The 19,463-nt window shown below is 37.9% G+C and overlaps 1 long non-coding RNA gene across 7 annotated transcripts in view; it reads right to left on the bottom strand.

The window, feature by feature from the left end:
* Positions 1 to 19,463, bottom strand: part of LOC115933979 (uncharacterized) — a 355,939-nt gene that overhangs the window by 323,684 nt on the left and 12,792 nt on the right. The gene's annotated exons all lie outside the window — the stretch shown is intronic.

Below are 19,463 nucleotides of genomic sequence, written 5' to 3'. Positions count from 1 at the left end.
TCTGTATTTTTTGAACTATGAAATGAAGAGGGCTCAACAGAGTGGCTCAAGCCTGTAATCCCAGCACTTTGAGAGGCCAAGGTTGGAGGATCATTTGAGGCCAGGAGTTCGAGACCAACCTGGGCAACACAGCAAGATCTCATCTCTATTATACTTTTTAAAAAAGAAAACAAATGAAGAGGACTTAGTGATAGATTAATATAGTCTTGAGAGAGAGAAACGTATTAGGTATGGCGCTCCAGGTTTCTGGCTTGAATAATGTGGGATATCATTTACTAAAGAGGGCTTTGGGAGGAGCCAGATTTGGAACAGAGACTAAATACCTCAACTTTGAATGTGAAAAGTTTGAAATACCTGTGAGACAGCCAAGTTGAGACATCAAATAAGAAACTGACTTTCTGAGTCCAGAGCTCACTAATAATAGCAATTAAATTTATTGAACAGTTACAATGAGCCAGGCATCATTCTAAGAATTTTTGTACATTGTAATATTAATTTTAGGGATATTAAATAACAGCATTCATTCTTTGAATCCTCTCATTGCACACTTAAGTTTCCAAGTTATGGAGCAAAGGCTATCATTTCAGTTTTCAAAAACTTTCCTTCCACATAGGAATACATTGCTGAAAGCTAGTAGTAAATATTATGCCTTCCCTAATAAAACAGAATATGTCAGTAAGAAAAAACATCCTAACCACCATGCCATCAAAATATTTAAAATCAAATTTACCATTGTGTGAAAAGCTTTCATTGTTTTTATTTTAAAAACTATCCTGAAATTATGCATGTTCTTTATCGTTTTTGGTTTGGATAAAAATAGCAAAATTTTGCCCCAAAGAGGACACTAAGAAATATAAGCATGAACTCCAGAAACAATGAAGTATTCCAAGACAGCCTTCTGCCATTTAATATTCTTTCAAAGCCATCTGGCCCTCCATTTTCTTGGCCAAATGATACAATATCTTCAAAACACATTTCTAGCATTAGCAGATACCGCTAACTAAATTCAGGAAGCCTGAAGGAATCGAACGACCCAGTTCGAAGTCATATGATATGCAAGTTGGTCTGTGATACTCATGATGGATGTCTGGGAGCAGTTTTGCTTATTTAGTCTGAGAGAAAGAATCTTAAATAGCAGGGCTATGAAAGCTCATATTGTTACAGTGAGTCCTGCGGTTGTAAGGTTCAGCTAGACCTTAGTCAAATGGGACTCCAGTTAGGAATTTGTGAACAAGGCCAAGTCCTAGTAGGGTATATTTGTAACTTGGCTGGGGCCGAAAGTTTCAGGTCAACTCACACTAAAGTAGAAAATAAAGTACTTTGTTCAGTTAAGAATCCAGCTTAGAATTTAGGAATACAAAGATTTGTGATCCTCCCATGTGTCAGGGCAAAACTATCAGAGATTTTTCTTGTTACTCACTTTTCCACTCCACAGAGAACCTCATGGAATTATGTCAGGTAACAATGCTGACAGGCTGGGAGTTTAATTTAATAGATTAAATTAATAAGCGCGGTGGCTCCTGCCTATAATCCCAGCACTTTGGGAAGTCGAGGTGGGAGGATCACTTGAGGCCAGGAGTTCGAGACGAGCCTGGCCAACATACGGATACCCTGTCTCTACAAAATTTAAAAATTAGCTGGGTGTGGTGGCATGTGCCTATTGTTCCAGCTACTTGGGAACTGAACTGGGAGGAAGGCTTGAGTTCAGAAAGCTGAGGCTGCAGTGAGCCGTGATCACACCTTTGCACTATAGCCTGGGTGACAAAGTGAGACCCTGTCTAAAAACAACAAACAAACAAAAAAAGACAAACAACCTTGACAAGCATGAGTCCTTCCTCATCATCACTGAAGCTACTCATCCATCTGCAGGAATGACAAACAAGACTTCAAATTGCATAGTGCCATATATTTTATGTTTTCCTGGGCTCTAGGCCTGCCAGTATTTCAGAAAAAAAAAAAAATCTAGAATTTCTAAGTTCTACAGTTGGTTAGATTATATTGAAAACGCCTTCCTTAGAGTTAACAGCCTTTCCTGCCCATCATTACACAACTTCCTTAGCTGTTCTAAAAGTGACTTAAGGATTTTTCCCCACTAGGGAAGGAGGAGGATCAGGAAACAGGGTTGCAAGATAAAAAACATTGAAACTGGCCCTAATTTCAATCTCACTACCAAAATTAGCCACATGTCCTGAACAATTCCATAGCACCTAGATATTCTTCCAGTGTCTTGTGTCAACTTACAAGGGCAGCCCGATTCAAGAAACAACTCTCTTACTTATCTCAATGGTTCCAAATGTATTTTACACCAAGACTCTACAATGCCTTTATAATTTTTTTTATTTTTGTTTATTTGTTTTTTTGAGACAGGATCTGGCTATGTCACCCAGGCTGGAGTGCAGTGGCATGATCTTGGCTCACTGCAACCTCCGCCTCCTGAGTTCAAACAATTCTCCTGCCTCAGCCTCCACAGTAGCTGGGATTACAGGTACCTGCCACCATATCTGGCTAATTTTTGTATTTTTAGTAAAAACGGGGTTGGGTTTCACCACGTTGGCCATGCTGTTCTTGAACTCCTGACCTCAAGTGATCCACCTGCCTCAGCCTCCCAAAGTGCTGGGATACATGCGTGAGCCGCTGCGCCCAGCCTAGAATATTTTTTGATTGAAACTTCAAGGTTGTATACTATTCTAACTTGCAATATATTATTTACCTGTCTACCCATCTTTCCAGAGGAGAGTATCTTTTTGGGGGAAGGGGTGCATTCATGGCATTTGCAATTCCACGAAAATATATAATTGATAAATTCCTAATAAATATGCCAGTCTACCATTGAAGAATACAAAATATAAATTCACTAAAAAGATTGAATTCTACTAATTTTAAAACCTACATAACCTCTCCTCTACCTCCTAACCCAAATTTTAAAATTGTGTTGACTCCCAGTTTTGTGTCTCTGGTAGTACAATCATTAGCTAACCCTGGGACACCTATATCCTGCTGTATGGTTGGAAACCAGTCTGAACTATGCATAAAGAAAGAATTCACCTTGACTGAGTTCATACCCTGGACTCAGCTTTAGGCCAGGTGTTTACACCTGGTGGTCAGCTCATTTATTTAGTAATGTATAAAGAACTCACAGATATTTTCATACTGGCTGTGGATAATTTTCTTTAATTATAAAAGTAATACATGCTTATTAAAGAAATGAAAGCAAAGATGAAAACGAGCTGATGGGAAGAGGACAGTTATAATCCCATTCCCCAAAAGTAATCACTGCTCAGTATATTTTCTTACATTAATTTTTCTAGGATTAGGCTTTTTTTAAACCGAGCTGTACAATTATAATATATATACTCTACATACAGTTATGCATAATTGCAATAATACGCATATAATGATTTTAAATTATTCAGTTAACACTAAAAATGTTTTTAAAAATTCATCGTTGATTAGAAGGCATAAAAATGCTTTTGATATGACATTGTTACTTAAAAAAAAAACTGAATTTTATTCCGTCTATGGCTGTATTAGTCTTAATCACTCTGGGGTTGAGCCTGGAAATTTTAGGCAACTTACATAGTTCAGGGAAAAATCAAAAAACAAACAAACAAACAAAACCCTGTCTTTTTAAGTTAAAAACAAACAAACAATTAGGACATAGAACAAAGAAGTCAAAACCTTTTAAAAATATATTAATATTCATTTTTAAATTATCCTATAGTCTATGCATGATTGAGAATTTTATTAAGCATATTAAAATGCATTCAAATTAATAAATATGACCAACAAACATTCTTGCTTCCCTTCCCACCAAAAAATAACTCTACTGAAACCTGAATTCCCTGAGTTCTCTATGCACTTTTAGATGACAGCTAAGAAAGTACAACAAAGAGCTATGGAAGGCAAGCTGCTGTTCTCTCCTCAAAGAGTGACCATGGCCCATTGGCAACATCCTTTGGTGAAAATAGTGATCTGACTTAGTATATTAGATTGCAAGAGCTTCCATAATAAAGTATTAAAGACTGGGTGGCTTAAACAACAGGAATGTATTTTCTCACAGATCTGGAGGCTAGAAGTCCAAGATTAAGGTGTCGGCGGGTTTGGTTTCTTCTGCGTCCTCTCTCTTTGGCTTACAGATGGCTACCTTCTTGTTGTGTCCTCATATGGTCTTTCCTCTGTGTGTGCACATGTCTGTGTCTAAATTTCCTCTTCTTATAAGAACACCGGTCATATTGGATGAAGGCCCACCCACTTGAGTTTACCTTAATAAGTTCTTCAACGGTCCTACGTCCAAATACAATTACATTCTGAGGTTCTAGGGGTTAGGATAAATTTTAAAGGAACACAATTCAGCCCATACTACTTCTGTAATATTACAATGACATGATATCTCCTTTTTTCTTTCCTGCTAGGATGTTTAACGAGGAATCTTCCTTTAAAAAAAAAAAGAAAAGAAAGAAAAGAGAGGAGAAAAACAGATGTGGCTTTTCTCTAACACTCCCCCAGCCTACACCACCATGAAAAATGTTTTTTTGAAGTTACTTTCTTCATTTGAAGTATCAAATCACATCTGCATTGGGCACATTTTCAAATCTTGGGCAAGATCTCAGAGTAGCAAGGGGCACAACTTTTGCACTAAATTATTTTAAGAAATAGCCACAGACTTGTTGCAATCTCAAAAAAAAAAAGAAAGAAAAACGAAGAAATTGAAAGAAAATTCTAATAAAAATGGTGCTGCTGACATACTCGAGGCCATTCTTTTAAACAGGCCCCTGGTACTTGCTGCCACCTTGACAGTCTCCTAATTGCCTGACCCAGTGGGGCCCCAGACCAAAAGTAACCACTGTTTTCTTCCTGGGACCTAATCACAGCATTTCCTACCAAATCTAAACACCCAAAAATCCTCCATGAAATGCATCCTAAACAGAAAACAGAAAGTAAAATAAAATACCTAACTTCGTAAAGATTTTCTTAAACAAGCAGCCACCTAAACTTCTTATGTAAGAAAGCAGTCGCTTTTGAATAGAAACAGTGCAGCAAAGGCTCTTCTATTTTTGCAGGAGGCACGGTGAGCGATTTTGTATCCCTTTCCATATCTTTTTGTGAAATCTAATCCTGTTTTGCTAGAGGCTGCCTTCTCCGTTCAGTTTAGTTTGCGATGCCAGTGGGGGTGAAAAGTTGCATTTAACCCAGCATAGAGTTCTCTCAAACTTATTATAATAACATGGTGCTGCTGAAGAAAGTCAGTCTCCCTGAGACTGCCTTGGTTCCCGGGTGAAATATCCTCTTTCCCTATATGTTATCATAAATATAATACTGAAAGATTATTATATTTTGGACGAGGTGGCTGATTCTGAATTTCCTGGCATTGCTGAAATGAAAATAATAGATGACTCGATCCTGTAATGGAAACACATTTGGAAAGCCCATTTTTCCTTTCTTGCGGTTGGTGATAGAAAGGGTTAGAATGTAAGACTTTTGCGTCTTTCCACATTTTGTTACTCTGAGCAGGGAAAGGCAGACCTGGTTCTCCTGCATGGGTCATGAATGGCCTCTCCTTGGGTCAAGAGCCTACTATGAATCAGTTGTGAGACAGGGAATAGGACAGACCCTGTATTGCTTCGGTCTTCTGCTCATCGTGTTAAAACATAAAAAAAGGAACCCCAATCACCAGACCAAATGTGGTCATTTCAGGCCAATTGGCTTTCTCTGCTCCCTTGGCTAACAGCTGTACTATAAAGCCCAAGGTGTCCACTTTGTAAGAAAACATGATCACAAGTGGAAACATTTGAGAATGAACAGATTTAGGGAAATCCCTAAAAAATTGACTCATGACTGATTGCCTGCCACTACCATCAAATCTATTTAGTATAATGGCAAACTGAACCATTTGTAAGATAACTATTTACTAAACGTGTTCTCTTCTAAATTGTAAGTTTTGTGAGGGAAGAGATGAGTGAACGAGCAAAGAATTGGATGAAAGAATGAATAAGAACACATGGAAAAAGCACAGGATTTGGATATCGAAGGCTTACATGTGATTCTTAAAGGCTTAATTCTGCAGCCAGCACAGTGATGTGTGCCGGTTAATCCCAGCTACTTGGGAGGCCAAAGCAGGAGGATGGCCTGAGGCCAGGAATTTGAGACCAACCTGGGCAACATAGCAAGACCCCATTTCAAAAAATAGGTTTAATTCTTTCACCATAAAAGATGGTTTTTAAAATGTGTTCCTCACATCATGCTAAGTATTTAATCTTCACTTTTCTCCTGTGAAATAAAAATAGCTAATCCTTCCTGAGAGAGTTGTCTGAGTTTGTGACTCTTGGCTGACCAACCATCCTAGTTTGCCTGGGATTGAGAGTTCCTAAAATGTGGGATTTAGGGTACTAAAACTGGGAAAGCTCCAGGAAAACTAGGATGAGTTGGTCATGCTGCAACACTGAACTAAATACTTTTTCATCCTTTTTATTTCATCTAATCCTCACCAAAGCCCGTATTCGATACTTTTATTGTCCCATTTTACAGATGAGGCTATGGAGGCTCAGGCATGTTAAGTAACAAAAACTCAGGATCATCTTGTTGGAGAAGCCAAGGCCAGTCATCATGGTGTCTTATCAGTAAAAATGGTAACCATCGCAATGCACTTCATGGATCTCACCTGGCTATTGAGATAATGATAGTAAACTCACAGGTAGCATTTTACTATCTGCAAAACCTGTCCTCATTTAAGCCAACAGTGAAGGGAGGCCACTAAAGCCAACTTATAGTCAACCTCAGTTGACCTCCACTGGGAATTTCGTGGCCCATTACTCTGGACTCTGCTCAACCATTTTCTTGCTTTTGTTTTTAAAGAAGACACACATAAAATAGGAGAGGAAAGGAGGAGAAAATCAATCTTAATCAGCAAGTTATTTCCTCCAAAGGGACTTTTTAATCATTATTATAACGAAACACGTTTCTTTTTCCAAAGTCTGCGCTAAGGTTGAGAGAACAACTTTAACTGAAGAATAAATGAGTGCCTTGAAGTGGTGAGGTTGTAAATTGCCCATCGGGTCTAAGGATTCATGGTTGGCTGCATTCTTTTTATTTATCTCTGAGAGTTCCCTGGTCCTCCACCTGGGATTGCCCATACTAATATGTATTTTTCAGTTTAGCCAAACCCTGAAGTTACAGGCAAGAGGAAATTCAATAAACTAGTGGAGATAGATGCATTCAACAAATGTAAAAAAACTTCCCAGTAGTAGGTTATACAAGCTTATATACTTTAATTGAAAATAAATGCCTTCTAAATGAAGAATAACTACATACTAGACCCTGAATAAAATAAAGAAAATGAATTGATTTTAAGTTATACTTGATGATGTATTATACTTTTAATACGTGATGATATTTTTGGACACCTCTTTAACTCCCTATTGTTCTTAAAATTGGGCACAGACACCTTACTATGACTCTCAAGACTTTCTACAGCACATTTCCAGCTTGATTTTTCTCTTTTCCCCAGTCTTCCTGCCCATCTGAACTTCCTGTACTTGCGTATCTCCATGCCTTCATTCAGGCTGTTGCTTTCACTTGGAACTCCTTTCCCATTCTTCAGCACCACCTGTAAAACTTGTAATGGACATCTGTTGTTCAGTTTCTCCCCTTTTTCTGTTTTATAGCACCCTTTTGTTCTTTTGGAAAACCACTTCTGCCCAAGCTCAGTCCATGGGTTTGATGTAGCTGGGCTGATCTTTGACAAAGTGGGCATGAGATCCAGACCTGGCCGGATGGGAGCACTGTTTGCATATTTTGCTGGATTTATCAGGAGAAAGGCACTGGTTGTTTGTTTGTTTGTTTTTTGCTGGAGTAATGAAGCTGCTAACAAGGTGAGCCTGGGAGAACTGGTATCCATTCTTTCCTCCACCAGGAACAAGCCTATCTAACACCAAAACCAACCCAGGGCAAAAAAGCCAAGAGATGGGGAGGGACCTCTCTTTAATGGAGTCATTAACTATCCTGGATCCAACTGTGCCTGAAGCAGGATACCCCTTTTTCAATTAGCTAAGCCAACACATTTTTCTATTTTTGCTTAAACTAGTTTGAGTTATGATTCTGTCACTAAAGACTAGAAACTAAAAATCTTGATTATGTAAAACCCTATCCATAATTATGGATTTATCTTAAAGGTCACTGAATTTCTAAAGCTTTCCTGGCCTCAAAAGAAGGGTGGCTTTGATCACCCAAGAATAGCTTTCATATTGTTTAGAAGTCAGAAAAAAATTAAGTAAGGAAATTTGGGAAAAGGTATAATTTTAGATATTTATTTGTGTATCTTCAACAATGTGAATATTGTGATTTATAATGTGTATAAAAATATTACCATATAGTCAGCAAGGTAGAGGTTTGAAAATTAGGTTCCTACAAAGGTGAGACGTAAGAAAAAATATATTTGGACTTTGTGATTCCTCGTACACAGCTCCTAAAACCCTTGGAATTTCCTGAGCAACAGGAGTGTCTTTTATTATTCCTAAGGAGCCCCAGGTAATCACACCTGATTTTATGCTAATGAGGTGATTTAAGATAGTTTCAGGATGGGACTGATCACCACAAAAACCAAGTGATTAGAGGATTAGAACTTTCACCTCCACCCACAGACCTCTGGGAAGGAAAGGGAGGGTTGAGATAAAGCTTTATAAAAACTCTTGAACCATCAGACCAGAATGAAGAGTTAAGACAAAAAAAAACAAAAACAAAAGACTCTTGAGCAAGAAAATCTGATAAGCTTCCAGGTTGGTGATGACATCAAGCGGGTGCTAGGAGGGTGGTGCATCTGAAGAGGTAAAGTCTGTGCCCCTTCCCCGATACCTTGTCCTATGCATCTCTTCCACTTGGCTGTTATAATAAACCTGTAAGGGTAAGTAGACTATTTTCTTGAGTTCTGTGAGCTATTCTAGCAAATTGCCAAACCCAAAGAGGGAGTTGAGGGAACTCCCAATGCATAGCTCGTCTGTCCTCAGTAAGGGAGGTTTGGCACTTGAAATTGTCATCTGAAGTGGGGATGGTCTTACAGAACTGACCCTTTAACTAAGCAGATCTAACACTAACTTCAAGTACAGTATCAGAATTCAACTGAATTGTAGCACAACCAGTTGGTGACCATTTAATCAGATAATTGCTTGTTGGCATTAGAAAACATTCCAGAAAAGGACTATAAATTCTTCAGGAAAAGAACGGTGAGAAAACATGGACTTTGCAATCAGACCCCTGGATTTGATCTGGACTTCCCTGTTATGTGAAGCCCTGAGGTGAATTCCTTAATATATGCAACCCTCCAATTTCTTAATTTCTAAAATAATTAACACTAAAGGATGGAGTGAGAAGACAAACATTGTGTATGAGTTAGGGTACAGGTCCAGCTGCTGTCACAGAGATCCATAATACTGGTGGTTTAAATAAGAAAGATTTTCTTTTTCTCTCCCATATAATGAATAAGCCATGATAGTCTGGGGCTGGTGTGGTGGTTCCATACTGTCATGGACCCAGGCTCCTTCTGCCTTCTGGTTCTGCCATCTGACCTCGGTTGTTCCCATCTTTAATTGTACAAGATGTTTTCCCACCATGCTGTCATTCCAACCAACAGAAAGAAGAAAGGCAAAGTGGAAAGCACGCTCCTTTCTTTTAAAGGCATGAAGCGTTTTCCATATTGATTGTTCCCATTTTACTGGACAGAATGTAATCATGTGTCTAATATGTAACCATATCTGGCTATGAGAGAAGTTAAGAAATATAGTTTTCCTTCTCAGCAGCAATGACTCAAATCATACTATACATTTTTAAAGTATCATTATTACTAGAGATGAAGGAGAAAGTAGATATTAGTGGACAACATAGGATTTATTTAAATTACCAGGCAGATTTCCCAGCACAATGACATTATCTCTTTCTGTCTCCTTTTTAGTTATAGGTATACTGAAAATTCTGAGTGGCATTTGCTCATTGCTGGTAACTTTGTTAATTGGCAAAGTCCTCTAGTAAGCAACATACAAATGCTTAGGAGTTGTTATAATCTAACTCTTAGGGATTTATCCAAATGAAATAACACAAAAGGAGAAGCTGTTCATTTCAGTGTTACCTGGGAGAGCACAATTGTAAAGTCTCGATATTTTACAGTAGACCATAAGCCATCCCTTCCATCTCTAAGAACAGCTTGCTGGACCATGGGAGAATGAGCACCTCAGTCCTGAAGTGGGGATCTGGGCTGTGCAGTACTGTGGCCCTACAGGGGTACACACAAATCCATGCTGAACCGGTAAGATACTGTTGTATAAGAGCTTGAAATGAGAGATGAAGAAACCAGAAGTGAGGAGGCAAGTTTACTGCAGTGTTTCAGGCAGTCTACAAACTCATGCAATCCTTAAAGCCACCTGGTTCCTATTCTTCCTAATGCCTGGTAGTTAAATTATTCCTTAAATGTAATTGATTTCTGTTACCAAAATAATCTTAAATAATTTGCCAACAATCCAGGAATGACTAGGAATATGACAGAATAGTATGCAGCCATTAAAATAATAATAATGTGTAGACACACAAAAATGTGTCCAAGATACAATTTTAGCTGAAATTAGAACAGAAAATAAGAATATTTCTCTCTATAAATATGAGTAACAAGTACATCAAAGGACGTTTCCAAGAAACTGAAAAGACAACCTATAGAACCTTTTTCTCCCTGGAGATGAGAGAAAGTATTTGCAAATCATCTATCTGATAAGGGTCTAATATCCAGAATATATAAATAATTCCTACAACTCAGAAACAAAAAGACAACCCATTTAAAAAACGAGGAAAAAACTTGAATATCACTTTCTCTGAAGATATACAAATGGCCAATAAGCCATTATGCCCAATGTCATTAGTCATTTAGAAAAATGCATATCAAAACCAAAGTGAGGTACCATTTCATACTCACTAGGACTGCTATTTTTTGAAAATGGAAAATAAAAAGTGGTGGAAAGAATGTAGAGATATTGGGACCCTCGAACATTTCTGGTGGGAATTTAAAATATATCAGCCATGTGGAAAACAGTTTGGTGGTTCCCTAAACAGTTAAACTTACAATTACCATATCACCCAGTAATTCCACTCCTCGACACACACACACAAAAGAATTGAAATCAGGGAGTCAAAACAGATATGTGTACACAAATGTTCATCACAGCACTATTCACAATAGCCAAAATAATAGCCCAAATGTCCATCCTGAATGAATGGATGAACAAATTGTGGTATATTCATACAATGGAATATTATTCAGCCATCAAAAGGAATAAAGTACATGCTACAATATAGATCAACCTTGAAAACATGGTATATGAAAAAAGCTAGACACAAAAGGCCACATATTGTATGATTCCATTTCTATGGAATGTCCAGAATAGGTAAGTCCATAGAGGCAGAATGCAGACTGGTGTTTGCCAGGGGCTGGGGAAAGAGAGAAATGGGAAGCAACTGCTTAGTGTGTGCAGGGTTTCTTTTTGGGATAATTAAGAAGTTTTGGAACTAGGTAGAGGTGGTGGTTATACAACATTGTGAATATGCTAAATGCTAATGATTGACTTAAAAATGGTTCATTTTATGCTATGGGAATCTCATCTTGATAAAAAAGTAATAAAAAATAAAAACAATATTGTAGGGGTAATTTGATTAGAAGTAGTTTTTAAAAGCATTATATCACCATTCATATATATATATATATATGTGTGTGTGTGTGTGTGTGTGTGTGTGTGTGTGTGTTATCTATGTATTATGTGTATTGTTTTTGATTTGGGGTAAATATTTACATACTTCCTAAAAAGAATAAAAATAGTTCAGTATGAAAGTAACAATTCTCAGAAAGTGTTAACACATTCCATATGTAGACAGTGCCCATGATCCCGCATCCTTTGACAATACCACCTTGGATATAAAGTGATTGGCAACTGGCTCTTGTCCGTCTCAGAAGTCTCAATTCTGTCGTTTCATCAACCTCAATTTAATGCAGCGCTGCTTTTTATGCAGCTGAATTTTCAGGACCACACTTATTATATTTTAGCAGGATTTACTTGTAGTACCTTTAGAAAATATTCTCATTAATTCTTTTTTTTTGAGACGGAGTCTCGCTCTGTTGCCCGGGCTGGAGTGCAATGGCACAATCTCGGCTCACTGAGACCTCTACTACCTGGGTTCAAGCAGTTCTCCTCCCTCAGCCTCCCAAGTAGCTGGGACTACAGGCACGCACCACCACGCCCAGCTAATTTTTGTATTTTTAATACAGACTGGGTTTCACCATGTTGGCCAGGCTGGTCTCAAACTCCTGACCTCAGGTGATCCGCCTACCTTGGCCTTCCAAAGTGCTGGGATTACAGGCATGAGCCACCACGCCTGGCCTAATTCTTTTATTATAAATTTTCTAGCATAAAACATAAGCCTAGTATAATTCCTTTTGGAAATCCATATAAGAATGAAAATTAAAAAACAAAATCCATTATTCTATTACCTAGAATAAAAGTGTTAAATTTTGGTTTTATACACATGTGAGCATACTTACACAAACAGTTATATAGATGATTTTTGGCAACAAATATTATTAGGATGTACATGCTGTATACTTTTCACTTAATATTATGAACAATCTCCTCTGTCATTAAGTATTCCAAAATTGCTTTTTTAATATATAGCTGTACCATAATTTATGCAGATCCTCTATTTTAGTTTTTTAATTTTTAATTTTTAAATTTAATTTAATTTTCATTTTAAGTTCCAGGATACATGTGCAGGATGTGCAGGTTTGTTAGATAGGTAAACATGTGCCATGGTGGTTTGCTGCACCTATCAACCCATCACCTAGGCATTAAGCCCCACACACATTAACTATTTTTCCTGACACTCTCCCTTCTACCACCATCCCCCCAGCAGGCTCCAGTGTGTGTTGTTCCCCTCCCTGTGTCAATGTGCTCTCATTGTGGAACCTCTATTTTATACGTCTAGTTTTTATTTTGTTTTGTTTTGTTTTTTTGAGACGGAGTCTTGTTCTGTCGCCAGGCTGGAGTTCAGTGGCGCAATCTCGGCTCACTGCAACCTCCGCCTCCCAGGTTCAGACGATTCTGCTGCCTCAGCCTCCTGAGTAGCTGGGACTACAGTCACGTGCCACCATGACCAGCTAATTTTTGTATTTTCAGTAGGGACAGGGTTTCACCGTGCTGGCCAGGATGGTCTTGATCTCTTGACCTCGTGATCCACCCACCTCGGCCTTATGTGTCTAGTTTTTTCCCAATATTTCTGCAGTCCAGGCCTTCAATGTGCTCCATTATAGCCATACATTCACTGCAAGGTTACATTCTTAAAAATAAATTCTTAGGACCAGAAATATGTATTCAAAAAGAAAATTTGGAAGCTTTTGACATGTTTTGACAAACTACCTTCTTGTTATGTTGTCTGAATTTACCCTTCCAATAGTACTTTGTGAATTTATACGATCGTTCCACAACCTTGGCAAAATCAGGGGTTTCTTGCCCAAAGTATTATTTTATATATATTTAAAATTTTATTTTTGATGTGACAATACATAATATGGTTCAAATATCAAAGGAACCACTGGTTATACAGGAGAAAGTTTCTCCTGCCCATGTATACCATCCCCCTCTGGGACAAACAAATATTCAGTTCCTTGTACAACCTCCTAGAATAATTTCTGCACTCATAAGTACAGTAGTCTAAACACACTGCTCTGAACCTGATATTTTCCACTTATCTAAGATATAGTCCACTTATCTACAGATCTTGAACACAGAGAGCTTCTTCATTCTTTTTTATAGAAGCATACTTTTCTATTGTTAAATGTCATATACTTAACCAGTCCCCTTTTGACTGGTTATGGCATTTAGGTTGCCTTTAACCTATTGCCATTCATACACTGTAGCTGTGAATTACCTTGTAAATGTATCACTTTGTCCATGGACAAGTGTGTGTGTGTGTGTGTGTGTGTGTGCGTGCGCGCGCGCGCCTGTGTACATGCGCATGTGTCTATGTTGAATTTCTGAGTTACTAGGTTCAAGGATTTTTAAAATGTTTTTGTTCATTTTATCAAAAAGTGAATGAGGGAGAGAAAGAAAGAAGGAGACAGAAGAGAAAACATTAGAAAATTTAGTGAGTCTGGTGGTATTAAATGGTGGGAAATGTCACATATTTTTCCTAAATTGCACAGTTCTGAAGTTTCTGGTTTTCTTTCACTATTCTCTCTTGTCTGTTTAACTGTTTGGAAATTTCAAAAGATTAGGGGCAAGAAAAGGCATGGGTGCTAACAAACAAATAGCAGAGCTGCCTCCAATTCTACAAGAGCTGTTTTACCATCAGCTGAATTCTGATAAGAAAGAGCAAAGGCCTCAGAACAGAGAGAGCTAAGCCTTTAAGCCCTGGACTTGAGGTTACACACTTCATATCTTCAGAAATGTGAAATGAAAATATGTTTAGAGATGGAAAGTAATTTTCCAAAGATAAGATCAACCACAACATAAAGGATCAAAATTTCAAAACCTCAGTTAGTTGCTTTTATTTGACAGTGATTTTTCTTTTTCTGGAAAAAGTTGATTTGATTTATGTTAAATAAATCCTAAAAACAACATGCAAAGTGCACAAATCATAATTGTATAGCTTAATGACTTTTCACAAAGTGAACACATACATGCAACCACCACTCCAATCAAGTAACAGAACATGACCAGCATCCCATTAGCTTCCATTATTCCCTCCCAAACAACTACCCCTGCAAAGTAACCACTTTCTATCACTATCAATTAATTCTGTCTGTTTTATAACATTCCATAAAGGGAAAATGTAGGGTGTATTTTTCTGTTTGATTTCTTTTGCTCAACATTATACAGAATTCATTCATGATTTTATTTTTCTGTTTCTTTTGTGTGGCTGCGTTCATTCCACAAATACTTACTGAGCAGGTACTATATGCCAGGTGCTATGCTAGCCACTGGAGATACAATGCCAATGATACAGATAAGGTCCTTGCTCATCTAGAACTTACACATGCGGAGATTGTCTTCCCACTCTGAAAATGAATACTTGAGAATTTAAAAGTCATTGCTTTTCAGGGAGACAACTGAGGTTTCTCAATACAGGTAGCTCCAAGGTATTCATCTTTCTAAAAAGTCAAAAGTATATTCAGACTAAAGTCAGCTTCAGTGAATTTCTTTATCTTTACTTACAGAATCTTCCAGCATCATTTACCTGCTGTATAAAGGCAGAGGAATGCAACATATAAATCTCGGTTACATTTTCAGAGCCGCATTCAGTGCAGCCCCCTGACTAAATAACTGTAATACGTCTGCCAGTCAAGACTCTGGGGAAAGGATGATGTCTGTATCTTTGAAATGCTATGTTAAACACACTTTTTTTTGCAGACAGATTCACAGAAGAGTAATGGCTAAGCAATGTTTTCATTTTTTCTTCTTTCTTTAAATTATAGTTTTTGCCCTATTTCGGTTTAGGAAAAGGATTGGGAGATACATTCCTTCTGATCAGTGAAGACTTTGAATTAACCCAGAAATCAGAAGGGGATATAGGTTGCATTATTTCAGAACCCCAAACAAAGTAAAAAATTCTAGTGTATACATACATTAACTTTAGACTTGATAGGTGTTATTGACATTTGTAAGCAATGTTTAAAAGTTTAAATTAGTACAACATTGAGGTAGTTCAATATGTGCATTAATCCTAAAGGCTTAACAATTTTAAGAGCATTACCAAAAAATCTAAAATGCTTTTACCTATCCTCCACAAACTTGTCTCCTCTTCCATTCACCAGATAAGAATTGGGAGTACATCCTTCTAGACCTTTTTTATATCTTTATACACAAACACATACATGTGTAAGTTGTTTTTCCTATAAACGATATACATATCATAGTGCAACTTGGTTTTTTTCCCATTGACAATATTTTTTGAGATCTTGAAAGTTGATGTCTACCTGGTTCACTCTCTTTTGAACTGCTGTATAGTGTTCCACTATACGAACATGCCATTTTATATAATGTAGCCATTCTTTGATGACAGGTAGGCTCCAGATTTTCACTCTTACAAGCAATGCTATGAACATCCTTGACATGAGTCCTTGAGCATATGAGAAAGTGTCCCTCTAGGACACACATCAAGAAGTGGACTGATTATGCCATCACTTCTTTAGAAGAGTGTCTTGGCCCTTAACACTAAGGAAGCTCTTGAAGGCTGCATAGTTCTTATTTGTATCTGTGTCACCAGAACCCAGTGTAGATGGGTGGGAGTTAATGACTGCCTTCCATGACACCAGAGTACAGGTCCCAGGTTTCCCAATGTCTCTCCACTTCTCAATCTCTTGGTTGGTTCCTTTTTTGCCTACTAGTCATTTAGAAGGCAGACATCCTAAAGCCTTTGTTCTTGGCCTTTTCTCATTTCTCTGGCATCTTTCCCTAGGTCCGAAGCTCTCAGCTCAAGCTGCATATCAGACTTAATGCGAGAGCTTCTGAATATTACTAGTGCCCAGGCCCGGTCTCCAGAGGTTCTTACTTAGCTGGTCTGCAGTGGAGTGGGTCCCACATAATCACATTTTTTTCCCTCAAGACTCTCCGTGTTATATTAATGTGAGGCTAGAATGGAGAATCATTGGCCTAGGCTGATGGTTCTCCTAGTGGGGCCCCCAGTCAGCAGTATCCATATACCCTCAGAATTGTTAGAATTGCAGACTCTTGGACCCTACTCCAGACCAACTGAATCAGATATCTGGAGGATAGGGCTGTACAACCTATGTTATAACAAGCCCATCAGATAATTCTGATGCATGCCAAATAAAGTTTGAGAACCACTGCCTAGGGTGATCTGATGCAGTCCCCCTGACTTTGTAACCATGCAGAAAACTCCTTTTTTCTCACCTCCAACCTAGACTCCTCTCCTGGACACCAACTGCCTCACTGACATTCTACTGCAATGTCTCTCCAGTATCTCCACCCTATTCCCACCTTATCAAACTTTTTTTTTCCTCAGTCTTCTCCAGCCCAGTGAATGGCACCATCCTCCAAGTTGCTGGAAGCAGAAACTTGGAGTTCATTTTTAAGATATTTAAAAATAGATAATGCATTTAGGAAGCTTAAAACCAAGAAAGTACAAAAAGGTGAACAATGGCAGTCTCCCTCCTACCCTTATCCCCTGCTATGGACTGAATTGTGTTTCCCACAGAATTCATATGTTGGAATAAATTCTAACCCCCTAACTCCCAACGTGACTGCATGTGGAGATAGGGCCTTTAAGGAGGTAATGAGATTAAACTAGATCATAAGAGTGGGGCCAGAATCCAATATTAGTGTCCTTATAAGAAGATGAAGAGCTAGAGAGGAAAGGCCATATGAGGGCACACAAAAAGGTGTCTGTCTGCAAGCCAAAGAGAGAGGCCTCAGAAGAAATCAACTGTGCCAGCCCTTTGATAGTAGACTTGGCCTCCAGAACTGTGAGAAAATAAATTTCTGTTGCTTAAGCCACTTAGTCAGTGATATTTATTTTGTTATGGTAGCCTGTGATGGTTAATTTTAATGTGTCAACTTGACTGGGCCACACGGTGCCGAGATATTTGCTCAAACATTGTCATGGGTGTTTCTGTGAGAATATTTTTGGATGAAATTAACATTTAAATAAGTAGATTGAATAAATCAGATTGCACTCCTTAATGTGGATGAGCCTCACCTAATGAGGACTGAATAGAACAAAAAGGCTGAGCCTTCTGCAAGTAAGAGAATTATTCCCACCTGACAGCTTTCAAACTGAAACATTGGCTTTTTTATACCTTGGGACTCAACTGAAACATCATTTCTTCCTGGGTCTCCAGCCTGCCAGCCTTCAGATGGGAACTACATCTTTAGCTCTCCTGGATCTCAGGCCTTTGGATCCAAAATGGTGCTATACAATCAGCTCTGCTGAGTCTCTAGCTTGCCAATTCACCCAGCAGGTTTAGGGACTTTCCATCCTTCCTAATCATGTGAGTCAATTACTTATAATAAATCATATATACACACATACACATACATACACATATAAGTGTGTGTATATATATATGTGTGTGTGTGTGTGTACACACATACATTCTGTTGGCTCTGTTTCTTTGGAGAACCCTGACTAATCCATAATGCACAACCTTAGCAAATTAATGCATACCCCATCTTCCCAATTCCCCATCATCTGCACACAGTAACCACTATCCTTAGTTTCTTACACATTCTTTCAGAGTTTCTTTAGAATATAAACACAAATAAAATTATGTAATACTATTTTCTCCAGTTTTTACGTATATATATACATGCTTTTTGCAGATGCATTATATTTCATTGTCTGCAAATATCTTTATTTGTTAAATCAGTCTGCTATAGCTTAGGTTTTCATTGTTTTTGACATTAGAAATGATACTGCAGTGAGGAAGCTTGGGCATGCCATTTTCCACACATGCAAATATATCTGATATATAAAATGTAGGCTGCTGGGTCAAAGGGTATATGATTTTGCAGTTTTGATAAATGTCAAATTGCCTCCTTAGAAGTTATATCAACTTACTCACTCAACAATGCATAAGAGTTCCCCCAAAGCCTCAGTAATTGACTGTGTTTATCAAACTTTATAGTTTGCCTATCTGATTACTGAAAAGCTCACATTGGTATAGTTTTATGAGCACCTTTTCACAAATTTGTACTGTTTGTATTTCCTTTCTTGTGAGCTATCAATTGGTATCTCTTGTAGGTTCTTATTGTGTATCGAAGGAAAAATCTCTCTTTGTGCTATGAGATCAAAATATTTTTTCCTCAGCTTGTCATTTAACTTTCAATTTTGATTATGATGTGCTATGGTTTGAATGCGTCCATCAAAAAGCATATGTTGGAAACTTAATTCGTAATGCAAAAACACCGGAAGATGGGGCCTAATGAGAGGGGGTTAGGTCATGAGGACAGGGAGAATCAATTAATGCTGTTATCAAGGGAGTGGGTTCATTATAAAAGGGAGCAGTTTAATCTCCCTTCTCTTTCTCTGTCTCTCTTTCCCTCTCTTGCCCTTCTGCCATGTGATGACACAGCAAGAAGGCCCTCTCAAGATGCCAGCACCTTAATATTGGACTTACCAGTCTCCAGAACTACAAGCCAATAAATTCCCGTTCACTATACATTACCCAGTCTGTGGTATTCTATTACAGCAACACAAAATGGGCCAAGACATAATGTTTCTTATCATGCAGAATTTGTTTGTTTTATAATACAGTTAAATATTTCATTTTTTTCTTTTATGGCTTGTGGATTTTGAGTCATAGTTAGAAAACCTTCTTTATGCCACAGATATAATTATTCCTTCCTATTTCCTTCTAGATCAGTTTTGGTTTAATTTTTTACATTTATTTATTGATCCATTTGATATGGATCAAGTGTGTACTT

This window comes from Gorilla gorilla, chromosome 2, assembly GCF_029281585.2.
Source record: "Gorilla gorilla gorilla isolate KB3781 chromosome 2, NHGRI_mGorGor1-v2.1_pri, whole genome shotgun sequence".
In the NCBI taxonomy this organism is placed as follows: Eukaryota; Metazoa; Chordata; class Mammalia; order Primates; family Hominidae; genus Gorilla; species Gorilla gorilla.
This window is presented reverse-complemented; position numbering and strand designations above follow the sequence as displayed.